We start from the raw sequence: 13,409 nt of genomic DNA on the forward strand, positions 1-13,409 counted from the left end.
AGTTGCATACATAATTAGTGTACTTCTGGTGAGCTGTGGGTTATATAATTAGAATACATATTAGTTGCATGCATAATTAGTGTAATTCTGGTCAGCTGTGGGTTATATAATTAGAATACTTATTAGTTGCATACATAATTAGTGTAATTCTGGTGAGCTGTGGGTTATATAATTAGAATACTTATTAGTTGCCTGCATAATTAGTGTACTTCTGGTGAGCTGTGGGTTATATAAATAAAATACTTATTAGTTGCATACATAATTAGTGTAATTCTGGTGAGCTGTGGGTTATATAATTAGAATACTTATTAGTTGCATACATAATTAGTGTAATTCTGGTGAGCTGTGGGTTATATAATTAGAATACATATTAGTTGCATGCATAATTAGTGTAGTTCTGGTCAGCTGTGGGTTATATAATTAGAATACTTATTAGTTGCATACATAATTAGTGTAATTCTGGTGAGCTGTGGGTTATATAACGAGAATACTTATTAGTTGCCTGCATAATTAGTGTACTTCTGGTGAGCTGTGGGTTATATAAATAGAATACTTATTAGTTGCATACATAATTAGTGTAATTCTGGTGAGCTGTGGGTTATATAATTAGAATACTTATTAGTTGCATACGTAATTAGTGTAATTCTGGTGAGCTGTGGGTTATATAATTAGAATACTTATTAGTTGCATACATAATTAGTGTACTTCTGGTGAGCTGTGGGTTATATAATTAGAATACTTATTAGTTGCATACATAATTAGTGTACTTCTGGTGAGCTGTGGGTTTTATAATTAGAATACTTATTAGTTGCATACATAATTAGTGTAATTCTGGTGAGTTGTGGGTTATATAATTAGAATACTTAATGGTTGCATATATAATTAGTGTAATTCTGGTGAGCTGTGGGTTATATACTTAGAATACTTATTAGTTGCATACATAATTAGTGTATTTCTGGTGAGCTGTGGGTTATATAATTAGAATACTTATTAGTTGCATACATAATTAGTGTAATTTTGGTGAGCTGTGGGTTATATAATTAGAATACTTATTAGTTGCATACATAATTAGTGTAATTCTGGTCAGCTGTGGGTTATATAATTAGAATACATATTAGTTCCATACATAATTAGTGTAATTCTGGTTAGCTGTGTGTTATATAATTAGAATACTTATTAGTTGCATACATAATTAGTGTAATTCTGGTGAGCTGTGGGTTATATAATTAGAATACTTATTAGTTGCCTGCATAATTAGTGTACTTCTGGTGAGCTGTGGGTTATATAAATAGAATACTTTTTAGTTGCATACATAATTAGTGTAATTCTGGTGAGCTGTGGGTTATATAATTAGAATACTTATTAGTTGCATACATAATTAGTGTAATTCTGGTGAGCTGTGGGTTATATAATTAGAATACTTATTAGTTGCATACATAATTAGTGTACTTCTGGTGAGCTGTGGGTTATATAATTAGAATACTTATTAGTTGCATGCATAATTATTGTAATTCTGGTTAGCGGTGCGTTATATAATTAGAATACTTATTAGTTGCATACATAATTAGTGTACTTCTGGTGAGTTGTGAGTTATATAATTAGAATACTTATTAGTTGCATACATAATTAGTGTACTTCTGGTGAGCTGTGGGTAATATAATTAGAATACTTATTAGTTGCGTACATAATTAGTGTAATTCTGGTGAGCTGTGGGTTATATAATTAGAATACATATTAGTTGCATGCATAATTAGTGTAGTTCTGGTCAGCTGTGGGTTATATAATTAGAATACTTATTAGTTGCATGCATAATTAGTGTAATTCTGGTGAGCTGTGGGTTATATAATTAGAATACATATTAGTTGCATGCATAATTAGTGTAGTTCTGGTCAGCTGTGGGTTATATAATTAGAATACTTATTAGTTGCATACATAATTAGTGTAATTCTGGTGAGCTGTGGGTTATATAATTAGAGTACTTATTAGTTGCATACATAATTAGTGTAATTCTGGTGAGCTGTGGGTCATATAATTGAATACTTATTAGTTGCATATATAATTAGTGTAATTCTGGTGAGCTGTGGGTTATATACTTAGAATACTTATTAGTTGCATACATAATTAGTGTACTTCTGGTGAGCTGTGGGTTATATAATTAGAATACTTATTAGTTGCATACATAATTAGTGTAATTTTGGTGAGCTGTGGGTTATATAATTAGAATACTTATTAGTTGCATACATAATTAGTGTAATTCTGGTCAGCTGTGGGTTATATAATTAGAATACTTATTAGTTGCATACATAATTAGTGTAATTCTGATCAGCTGTGGGTTATATAATTAGAATACTTATTAGTTGCATACATAATTAGTGTAATTCTGGTGAGCTGTGGGTTATATAATTAGAATACTTATTAGTTGCATACATAATTAGTGTAATTCTGGTTAGCTCTGGGTTATATAATTAGAATACTTATTAGTTGCATACATAATTAGTGTACTTCTGGTCAGCTGCGGGTTATATAATTAGAATACTTATTAGTTGCATACATAATTAGTGTAATTCTGGTGAGCTGTAGGTTATATAATTAGACTACATATTAGTTGCATACATAATTAGTGTAATTCTGGTCAGCTGTGGGTTCTATAATTAGAATACTTATTAGTTGCCTGCATAATTAGTGTACTTCTGGTGAGCTGTGGGTTATATAAATAGAATACTTTTTAGTTGCATACATAATTAGTGTAATTCTGGTGAGCTGTGGGTTATATAATTAGAATACTTATTAGTTGCATACATAATTAGTGTAATTCTGGTGAGCTGTGGGTTATATAATTAGAATACTTATTAGTTGCATACATAATTAGTGTACTTCTGGTGAGCTGTGGGTTATATAATTAGAATACTTATTAGTTGCATGCATAATTATTGTAATTCTGGTTAGCTGTGCGTTATATAATTAGAATACTTATTAGTTGCATACATAATTAGTGTACTTCTGGTGAGCTGTGAGTTATATAATTAGAATACTTATTAGTTGCATACATAATTAGTGTACTTCTGGTGAGCTGTGGGTTATATAATTAGAATACTTATTAGTTGCATACATAATTAGTGTAATTCTGGTGAGCTGTGGGTTATATAATTAGAATACATATTAGTTGCATGCATAATTAGTGTAGTTCTGGTCAGCTGTGGGTTATATAATTAGAATACTTATTAGTTGCATGCATAATTAGTGTAATTCTGGTGAGCTGTGGGTTATATAATTAGAATACATATTAGTTGCATGCATAATTAGTGTAGTTCTGGTCAGCTGTGGGTTATATAATTAGAATACTTATTAGTTGCATACATAATTAGTGTAATTCTGGTGAGCTGTGGGTTATATAATTAGAATACTTATTAGTTGCATACATAATTAGTGTAATTCTGGTGAGCTGTGGGTTATATAATTAGAATACTTATTAGTTGCATATATAATTAGTGTAATTCTGGTGAGCTGTGGGTTATATACTTAGAATACTTATTAGTTGCATACATAATTAGTGTACTTCTGGTGAGCTGTGGGTTATATAATTAGAATACTTATTAGTTGCATGCATAATTATTGTAATTCTGGTTAGCTGTGCGTTATATAATTAGAATACTTATTAGTTGCATACATAATTAGTGTACTTCTCGTGAGCTGTGAGTTATATAATTAGAATACTTATTAGTTGCATACATAATTAGTGTACTTCTGGTGAGCTGTGGGTTATATAATTAGAATACTTATTAGTTGCATACATAATTAGTGTAATTCTGGTGAGCTGTGGGTTATATAATTAGAATACATATTAGTTGCATGCATAATTAGTGTAGTTCTGGTCAGCTGTGGGTTATATAATTAGAATACTTATTAGTTGCATGCATAATTAGTGTAATTCTGGTGAGCTGTGGGTTATATAATTAGAATACATATTAGTTGCATGCATAATTAGTGTAGTTCTGGTCAGCTGTGGGTTATATAATTAGAATACTTATTAGTTGCATACATAATTAGTGTAATTCTGGTGAGCTGTGGGTTATATAATTAGAATACTTATTAGTTGCATACATAATTAGTGTAATTCTGGTGAGCTGTGGGTTATATAATTAGAATACTTATTAGTTGCATATATAATTAGTGTAATTCTGGTGAGCTGTGGGTTATATACTTAGAATACTTATTAGTTGCATACATAATTAGTGTACTTCTGGTGAGCTGTGGGTTATATAATTAGAATACTTATTAGTTGCATACATAATTAGTGTAATTTTGGTGAGCTGTGGGTTATATAATTAGAATACTTATTAGTTGCATACATAATTAGTGTAATTCTGGTCAGCTGTGGGTTATATAATTAGAATACTTATTAGTTGCATACATAATTAGTGTAATTCTGATCAGCTGTGGGTTATATAAATAGAACACCAATGCAATAACACAAAATTACACTGCATATGTACATGTTATGCTAAAACATACTGTATCTTTACACAATAACCCATTACATGCTACATCTGTATGTGTAACGGTATGCGATCTACAAATGGACATATTGCACCAGTCCAGACCATTACAATATAGACATGGTATACACTACACCAGTACAGACCATAACAATATAGACATGGTATACACTACACCAGTACAGACCATTACAATATAGACATGGTATACACTGCACCAGTATAGACCATTACAATATAGACATGGTATACACTACACCAGTACAGACCAATACAATATCGACATGGTATACACTACACCAGTACAGACCATTACAATATAGTCATGGTATACACTACACCAGTACAGACCATTACAATATAGACATGGTATGCACTACACCAGTACAGACCATTACAATATAGACATGGTATGCACTACACCAGTACAGACCATTACAATATAGACATGGTATACAATACACCAGTACAGACCATTACAATATAGACATGGTATACAATACACCATATCAAATTTTGATTGGGACCATACCATTTCAACTTACAGGGTGTCAAAACAATGACCCAACAACCAATCAACACATCTTCCACCCACCACAAAAATTGTATCCATTATTGAATAACCAGGAACGCAACAAATATCAGGCTTCATCCTGAAAACAACGTTCTTTTAACATAAATGTTTTGGTCAGAGCGCCCTCTAGTATTTTGGGAGGGGGAATCATATTTATTTTGAATGCTCTGATTGGATGGAAGTTTGAGCCGAGCAAGGCCTGTTATTCAGATTCAAATGAGCATGAACCACTAATTTGACAGGGATGCAACTATCCGTCGACTGAAAAATCAAAATAATGTTTTCCTGTAACTTAGACTCTTATTGATCAAGGCATTTTTAAAATCATTGGTATTAACTCCCCTCAAGTTATGACCCGTAGTCTCCCATAAAATAATAGTTGCATCCAATATTGAAATAAAGATGGCGGACGACAGCGTTGATTCATCTCGTTTTACTCTGGAATACTTGGAGCAAATATAGATCCTAGAAAGTTAGTATTTATATGCCTGTGTATATTTTTGTGTGTTTTTTTCACTGTCTTTGACTTTTCCAATATGTTTGTTGCTATTGACAACAATTCATTTCTTTGAAAGGCTTCAGTCAATGTTTTTCTTCACAATCTTCCCAGCTCCTCGTCGGACGCAAAGTGGCTGGTGTGGTATATTTAAGGTGTGTTTAATTCCGGGGTTTAACCCACCAAATCAGCACAGACAGCAAGGCAATTGTCACATTTAGTGCTCCAAGAATATAATCTCTGTCCATGTGTATTTATATTCATAGATGCAGTTTCTTTTGCTTGTAACCTAACATGCAAATGTGGATGTCTTTCGGGGACCACCTGCTGCGTGTGGCCTCTGTGGGGGCCTCTTAGAGGGGCCAACACTCGATTAAACATTGGAGGTACCACCCTAAACCAATTTCAAATTAACAATTACATCACACAGAGTATAAAATGGCTCCTGACAGACACATTTTCAGCTGCCTTAAGGCCGACAGATGCCCAAAAAGGACCCTCCAAGATTTGGGCTAGATCAAACATTGGGGGTACCACATGAAACCAATTTCAAAAGAATGAGTACATCCCACAGAGCTCAGAATGTTCAATGCAAAACAAATTATCTGCTGCATAGGGCCTGCCAGACAGTCTCCAAAAGTGACCCCTGCGCCTACTATCTTAGATTTGATCAAGAATAATTATTGAAAGTACCACTTGAAAATATATTTTTTAATATTATGACACATCCCATAGAGTACAAAAAACCCCATTCCTGTCAAATTGTCTGCTGCTTTAATCCAACTAGAGTTCCCCAATAGGGTATCAAAATCACATAAATGTTTGTGAATGATATCGTAATGTGAACACTTCAGCCAATCAGAAAAGTTACTATGAGCATGCGCACTGAAGTCATCAATGAGCACTGAGGTCATCAGACAGCAGCAAGTTTAAATCTGACACCATCTGAAAGGTAAGTATGCTGGTTCAACACAGGCTGTGATTTTCCAGAGATCCAGAGGATTCTCACAGCGTTTCAAACAACGTGAATTCGTAGTGTAAGATTTGAAAAGTCCCTTTCAGCATTTACAGCAGCTGAGCTGAGAGCAAGCGTGCACGACAGGCAAGTACGCTATCAATGTTTGGTGCATATAGAAGTGAGTTATTCAAAAAATGTATTGGATCTAAACCTCCCATAGTGCAGTGTACATTTTGTCTTTATTTAAGGTAGAGATGCAGGTTCGTGGGCACTTTGGAGTGACATTTTTTTTTTGCTTTTTATTATCCAAAAAGTCTTGGCTATAGACTGTTGAAATTTTGTAGAATTGTGAATAGTGAAACATACTCAAAAAAACGATTTTAAAATATAGATAACAGGTGCAAACATTCTCTTTTTTGAATGCATAGCAAGAATTAGCAAGGCTGTACATAAATAATAAGAAAGAAACATGGTGAAAAAAAGAAATGACGGGATCTCCATATTATGCACTGTATTTAACTTTTTACAAAACGATAATACATTTAAATTTGAAACTGTAAGAGCCATTTTAATTATGAGCATTAGTAAACTTCTTACTGAATGAATTGTTATGCAAATTAGCAATTATCTCAGCTTCTTTTTAGTGCACATTCCAGAACTTTAAAAAAATAGCTTCTAGACGCTTTGACCTTTTGTTTTGAAATTTTCACAAATGATTGACAATGTGTTTATCTTCAAAACGCCGTCAGGGCATTGTTTTAGTTGAATAGTGTTACAGCAATCGTACAGACAACTTGCCTGGGTGTTAATTTATGCATAAACTTGAAGTAGTGAAATTTGAGCTGCTGCCCTACAAAATTGACAACTGGTAGACAGTTTTCAAGACGGCGTTTTTTTCATAGTAAACAGATGTACCCATAAACCAATTTTGACAGAAAACAGAAGCATGGTTTAGAAGCTATTTTTTTTAAATCACTTTTGACCAAAAAAGCACATTTTTGTGCATATTTCAAACTACAGTGTCCATAAAAATAAAATACTAACAAAACTTCATACAATAAGCTTTCCGAAAATATATAGTTTTGTGGACAAGGGAGGTCATCTTGGTTTCCTAATTAACTAATTAAAATACCTGTCAGGTAAACTGCATCTCTACCTTAATGTCACAAAACAATATAAATAGAAGAAAGCACTCGAACCTGTGTATTCCATATGTATATATTGTCATTACATTTTATCACCCATCCCAACCCTGGCAAACAAAAGTAGCTGTCGTCCTGATGATTGAAATCCCCTGCACAAAAACACTGGTGTAGGCATGCATGTAACTTTTGTCTAATGTAGCCGTTATATACAGGGTAAACCAATAAATGTTAGAAAATAGATATACCCGAAATGGATGTTGACATCCAATATATTTTGCATATCATTTTGCACTACATTTTGGTTTATTCATTTCAACCACAAAAACTACGAGATATATGTAACTAGTTATTCCCAAGGTACCAATATGCATGCAATTTGACCACATGCAGATTATAATAAACATGGAGCTTCTGATAAAGTATTCACAATTGTTACCAGTTAAAATTCACAAAAAAATTAATTTTCAGATAACATACACGTCCACAATGGATGGTGACAACCCAAGTTTTCATAATTAATAATTCTGAAGCTAATCAGATATGCACTTATATTTTTTCAAATGTTTATTCAGTTCAATCCCATATACATATAATACTATCATAGCTTGCTAAACCTAGGACCGAGTGATATGCGTGCAATTGATGCCGTGACTGTGTGACTATGATAAGTGCTCAAAAGCCTTTAATCAGGTATCCACCAACCTCTTTTAAAACTTAATCAATGTTTAGTATGTGTAAAATTTTCTTTAGGCATACTAAAGTTATGTCATTCCTTTTCAGGCTACAGACATGGTGGCAATAGATAGTGAGAACACCACTGACAACATTCATTTGCCAGAAACATCTAAACAGGTATGCTTTAATTTATTCACTTCAGTTAAAATTTACCGAGCAGGACATCTGAATGTGTTGCTATCCCTAGGAGCAACTAATCTTGCCAGCCTTACCAACCATGATGATCATAAAGTAACGATTGTTGGTGTATCCGTCATGATTAATCAGTTAACAACCTGGCACCTAACTGTATCATTCCAATTGAAATTCAGCAACCAAAACAGATGCATATATGTTACACATAGCTTTGTTTTATTTCAGGCAGCAAAGACCTATGAAGCAGCTGATCCAGTGTGCATCATTTGCAAGTCAAAGAGCAGTGACCCACTGAAAGTATTTGTGGACAAAACATAAGGTACATTCAAAACAACAGAAGAATTTAGACTTTTATTAAAGTCGCTACAGAGATATAACTACAGAAGACAATCTGAAGCAAGAAATTGACAATGCTTGGTACCATTCGAAATGCTGCCATGAAAAGGCAATCAACAGCTTCACAAAGTGACCACCCTTCACCAAAATAAGTTACCCGATGCAGAAGTTCAATGCCTCTAACAGATGCAAAGGGTTTATTGAGGGGCTCTTGTATATTTTGTCCTGTACAGCGGAAGACCATCAATAGGAAGGTGAACCATTGTCAGATTGATTACCAAAGATGGGTGTGATGCTATAATTGCAGCTCCTCCAAGAAACAGAAATAAATGAGTAAAAGCTTTAGTTATGAGTGGAGTCGACCCAATGCCACAAATCTTGCCGTCGTGAATTCTTCAAAGAAGTCGAGGCTGTACAAAGACTGTAGACCCATCAAATAGATGTCTACATGCAACGACCTTTGGAGCAATATCAGATCTCATCGAGATGGAGATAATTAAAAATGGTCGAGCAATGCTTCCCCCCCCCCCAATTCTCGAATTTTACAGGACCGAATTTCTGAGTGTGGGAGGAACAAAAGAAAATATTGAAAGTTATACAGTGCAGGCTTTGATGAAAAAGATAAAGAACAAATTTGGAGAGAAAATCTCTATATCTATCTATAACCATCGGAAGGGTAATTTTGTGTATAGTTCCTGTATGTCTGAAAGTGATGCCAGAGCAAGCCTCCATAATGTTGTTGAAAAGCATCTCCATGTGATACGAACTGCAGCACTCTATCTTCGAGCTGTGATACAGGCGATGCCCAAGTGGAAAACACCGACTCCAACATCTGTAGCAGCACTCAAGGCATGCTCACCTGAACTACCTGAAGAAATGTTGCTGTTTTACAAAACTTTCCTTTGTGGCCTCTGTGAACCTTTTGGCGATGATAACAGAGATGCAGTGGTTAGAAAAGTTAAAGCCATGACATCAGATGCTGTGTATAGCACATCAAGAGGTGCTGTGCGACCTTGGAAACACACCATACTTGGACTGGGACTTTGGACTTTGGCTGGGTCCAAATTTATCTTACGTATCCTGAATCGTCTTGGAAACTCCCTGAGTTATGATGAGATCAAGGCATGAGAGACTGAATTTGCATATTCGGTTGAAGAAAATGATCGAGATACTCCCGATGGTATGGAATTGAATCCTAACCAAGGCACAGGACTTATTAACTATGATGTTAATATAGATACCATTGATGGAAAGTGCACCCTGCATGCTACAGTTGGGATCTGCTACCAAAACATGCAAGATGCTACAAGCACAAACAAGCTGGTTAATGATGAGTCAATTGTTACTGGCATCCGCGATGGGAGAAGCAGACGACAGTTCAATGGGAAAGAACGTGAAATTGTAGGAACCAGAGAAAGTACCAACTCTACATGTCATTGATTTTTACTGGTTGCTCCAGTCTGAAGTTGCAAAGCTTTTACCATATTTCCTGGCTTCTATTCAAAATACACCACAGATAAATTGCCACAACAAAGAATCTGGTATATGAATCCAATATCTGCCTCACCAACCAGAAATGAGGTTGTTCGTGAAACCATGAGGACAATGAATGTGGCTATGGAGACTGGCCAAAACTATGGCATTGTCACATATGACCTGGCTGTAGCTCTGAAAGCATACTTTATCCAATCACTGGATGCACCTCTATTTGACAAACTCCTCATTATGCTTGGAAACTTCCACTTGGAGTTAGCCTTCTATGGCGCCATTGGTACATTCATCAATGAGAGTGGTGCACAACACCTGCTGACAGAATCTGGGATATTGGCTGAAGGGTCACTGATGGGTTTCATTCATGGTAAATACTACAATAGGTGTGTCCGGATCCATGATATCCTGGCTCTTGCCATGGAGCACAAGATTTATGACAGCTTCAAGTCAACTCTTACAGAAGAAAGACAGGATGCTGTCAAGGATCTGCTTGCAAATTTTCCCCAAGATGTCAATGCCCAGGAACAGTTCCTCCATGCACATCCACTTGTCCAAGACCATAGCAGTATGACCTGTTCTTCAAGGACATGATGAACAGAAAACTTGGTCCAACTGCCCAATACTGGAGCATGTATGTCTTCATGATTAATCGAGTTCACAGAGACCTCGTGGGTGCACTCGGCATGAACAATGTTGATGAATACATCCCCACACTGCCAGCTATAATTGACATCTTTTTTGGTTTAAATCGGCCCAACTATGCTCGTTGGGGTGTGCTCTTTCTCAATAAGCTTATGAATGCAGCACCACAGAGTAGAATGGTTCTACAATCAGGAGCTTTCTTCATTAGACGAACTGGAAAACATTTTGCAAGATCAGCAATTAACTTGACGCTGGAACAGACCATAAATAGAGATGCGGCATCACCCATGAGAGGAATTGTAGGGTTCCATTATTCACACAATGCAATAAGAAGATGGTGCATCACATCAACTCATCAGGGCATGTCTGTGACAGAGCTGCGAAGTATGGCAGGACTAGAGGCAGTGGAGCAGCCTGCAACTCAGTTACGGACCAGCAGAATTGAGAAGGGATGCCTTGATCAATGCAATCACAGAATCGTGTTACCCTTTCTCTTCATCAGCATCAAGGTCAGCTTGCCTCGTGAACATAGCTACAGGAAAAGCAGCATCTAAGGAAACACAAGAGTATTTGATTGGAAACCTTGTTGCTGGCCATACACTTCGTGTGAAGTTTCAAGAGGAATGTGCAGCAGATGAGCAAAGATTCCTGCAGCCCATCAAATAACAAAAAGTGTCAAATTTTGCACAGGAAAACGTGAAGAAGAGGTGTCCTATTGCCATCTCCAGCTGAGAGTCGGAGAGATGTCTTCATTCACATACTTCAGAAAAAATGAACTTCAACCTCAGACACGTTATGACCTTTCCAATTGCAGAGTACCCACTGTCTATCACACACTCGGATGGGTCAGGCCTTAAGACAGACAAGAGCAAGTTGCTCAGGAAACTGGAGGAGCTACAGGGCGGTTTCACAGAAACACCACTACCACCCATCGATGTGACATTAATGGATGGTGGACTATTGATCCACTCCTTCTTATCTGCCATTGGGAACATCACATCATATGGACACCTTGCCAGGACTATTCTAGCATATGTTTGTTCCAGCCTTGGAAATGAGATTCATGTATTGTTTGATACTTATCGGCCCATGTCCCTGAAGGAGAGTGAGAGGAAACTACGTGGAGCAGATGATCGCAACTTCGTCATTACTGGTCCAGAGCAAGCACCCAGACAGAGCTGTCAGAAGTTATTACAAAACGGGATTTTCAAAGAGCAGTTGGCTATGTTTCTTATCAAAGACTGCCAAAAAGACCAGTATGGACCAATCCTAGCTAAGAAGACTCTAATCGTCTCACATGGTGGCAACTGTGTCAGTTTTGCTTTCAATGAGCTTGATTTCAAGATGACAGTTGGGCACTCTCTCTTTTGAAATCTTGGAGAGATCCTTTTTGGGCGTCTGTCGGGCCTAATGCAGCAGAAAATTTGTCTGGCAGGAGCCATTTTATACTCTGTATGATGTACTTGTTCATTTCAAATTAGTTTGAGGTGGTACCTCCAATGTTTAATTGAGTGCATTTGTGGCCCCTCTTAGAGGCCCCCCAGGGGCCACACGCAGCAGGTGGTCCCCGGCAGACATCCATATTTGCATGTTAGGTTACACCACGAATGCTCATGTGTTCAGATATTGGGACCTCGTTCGTTTGATCAAAATGCTCTAGGCTGCCGCTCTACATGTCACAAAACTAATTTCCTTAGAACAAGTAATAAAATCTGATATCTGATTGATGGAAGTAAAAGTGCATCCAATACAGATAAGATATCATCCATTCTAATTATAGTCTTTATAATTCAAGGGTCTCTGTAACGATTCAAGTATTACTGAAAGCTTTTTGGACAATGATATTCCAATGCTCAATCAGAAAACTCGAGCGATTTGTGAAGGGGAAATTACAATTCAAGAGGGGCTTAATGCACTAAATACCATGAACAAAAATAAAACTCCAGGCAATGATGGTCTGACTGCAGAATTTTATCTAGCCCTTTATCTGGCCCTTATTGGGACCCTATGTAGATAATTCACTAAATTTTGGAACAATTAAACAGCATATGTCTAACAGTCAGTCACAGGGTGTAATTACACTTATAAAAAAGGCTGGCAAGGATAAAAGGCATACAGATAATTTGAGGCCAATTACATTACTTAATGTTGATTATAAGATTGCTGCTAGATGCATTGCTAAACGCCTAGAACATACTCTGGATAAATTAATCAATGAAGGTCAAACAGCATTTATTAAGAATAGGTCAATTGGTGACTGTGTTTGTGTCATTGAGGGTATAATGGAATACACAAAAGATTATGGAAAAAAGGGGGTGCTCTTAGCTATTGATTTCCAAAAAGCCTTTGATAGTCTTGAATGGGATTTCATGTTCAATTGCCTACGTAAGTTCAACTTTGG

Source organism: Saccoglossus kowalevskii, chromosome 15 (genome assembly GCF_978046115.1).
Source record: "Saccoglossus kowalevskii chromosome 15, keSacKowa6.1, whole genome shotgun sequence".
Lineage (NCBI taxonomy): Eukaryota > Metazoa > Hemichordata > Enteropneusta > Harrimaniidae > Saccoglossus > Saccoglossus kowalevskii.